Here is a 1,789-nt window from a genome sequence, read left to right as displayed (position 1 = left end):
GGGACCTCTCCAAAGTACTGAAGAGTAATGATGTCTCTCTGGAGACTAAGGTGCGTTTGATACAGGCCATGGTCTTCGCAATCACTTGTTATGCATCAGAGAGTTGGACAATGTCCAAGCTCTGGTGCTGTAGAAGAGTGCTGAGAATACCATGGACTGCTAAGAAAACAAACAGATTCGTCCTGGAATGGGTTAAACCGGGTGGCTCCTTGGAGGCAAGGATTCTGAGGCTCCGTCTAACATATTTTGGACATGTTCTGACGAGACACTGGTCCTTGGAGAAGGACATCATGTTTGAGAGCATGGACGGACGGCGCAGGAGGGGAAGGCCCTCCATGAGGTGGATTGATTCAGTGACTGGGATAAGCAGAATGGGAATGTCAGAGACAGTGCAATTGGCACAGGACAGAGCTGAGTTTAGAGGGCTGTTGTACATAGGGTCACTATGAGTCGCAAGCGACTTGATGGCACATAAAAACAACAACAACAACATTTTAGAAAACTTTCACTCCCATAGCCTGATAAGGGCATAAAATAAATAATTACCACTATTTACATGGTATTTGTATATTATTATATAATATATATTAATACATTAACATATATATTAATAGTATTTATATACTATTTAAATAGCAGCCGCTATTATTTCATGTGCCAACAATGTTCATCATCCTGCTCTTAAGCTTTTTATTAACAGCTCAGCGAACTCACCTCATTGATACAAGCTGAGTTACATAACTTCCTAGCAATTTATGACAATTAAGATCACATACTCTGATCATCTATTAAGACTCTACATTCTTAACCTTTAGTGTATTACGTCGTTGTTAGGTACCATCCAATCTGTTCCACTTCATAATGACACTACAGTAGACTGAAAGGGCCCAGCCCTGATCCTGTCTCCCTACTCATTGCTGTGCTGGAGCCCAGTGTTGCAGCCCATATTTTCGTCTTATTGAGGGCCTTCCTTTTTTAAGATGATACACTGGTCCTTTCTGATAACATATCCAAAGTATATGAGACTAATTTTTGATCCTCACAATTTGGCTGTTCTTCCTCCAAGACAGGAAGTACATACTTCTCAATGACCACAGTACCTTCTGTAGTCATCACCAATTCAAAGGCACCATTTCTTCTTTGGTCTTCCTTATTTCACGTGCCTGTGAGGAGGTTTGTCCAGCTTTCACACGCATATGAAGAGACTGAGAAAAACATTGCCTGAAGCAGGTACACCTTTGTTCTCAAAGCAAAGTCTTTGCTTTTTTTAACACCTTAAAGAAGTTCTTGACTGCTGCTTCCGTGAGTACTGATTGTAGATCCAATTTAAATGAAATCCTTGACAACTTCACTGTTTCCTCCATTATTATGGTTTTGCTTACTGAGTTCAATTTGACAAAAGAAAAATATGACAAACAAGGTTGTAAGAATATCTAAAATGTCAGTTTTTAGTTAAAAATATTTTATGTAAAAACAATAAGATGGAACTTACTAGATAACAGTTATTAAGGACTTCTCAGTGTTTCACACAGCCTTCATATTTAGTGGCAAACATCACCAAGTATTCACAAAGTGTTACTCCTCAGTGTGTTTAAAGAAGCTTCTTATTCCTCATTTCTATTTTAAAGATAAGTACTAAGGAGGATGAAGGATGGAGGAAGATGGAACTGACTCAGGTAACTTGTGGTTGTTTGTTATTGTTAGATGCCATCGAGTTGAGTATGACTCAAAGCCAAAGTATAAACAAAGTTACTGAAACCTGTTCTAGCCTGTGCCATCCTCATACTTC

This window comes from Elephantulus edwardii, unplaced genomic scaffold (genome assembly GCF_000299155.1).
Source record: "Elephantulus edwardii isolate Elephantulus edwardi_28Jun2011 unplaced genomic scaffold, EleEdw1.0 scaffold00059, whole genome shotgun sequence".
Classification (NCBI taxonomy): Eukaryota; Metazoa; Chordata; class Mammalia; order Macroscelidea; family Macroscelididae; genus Elephantulus; species Elephantulus edwardii.
Note: the sequence above shows the minus strand (reverse complement) of the source record.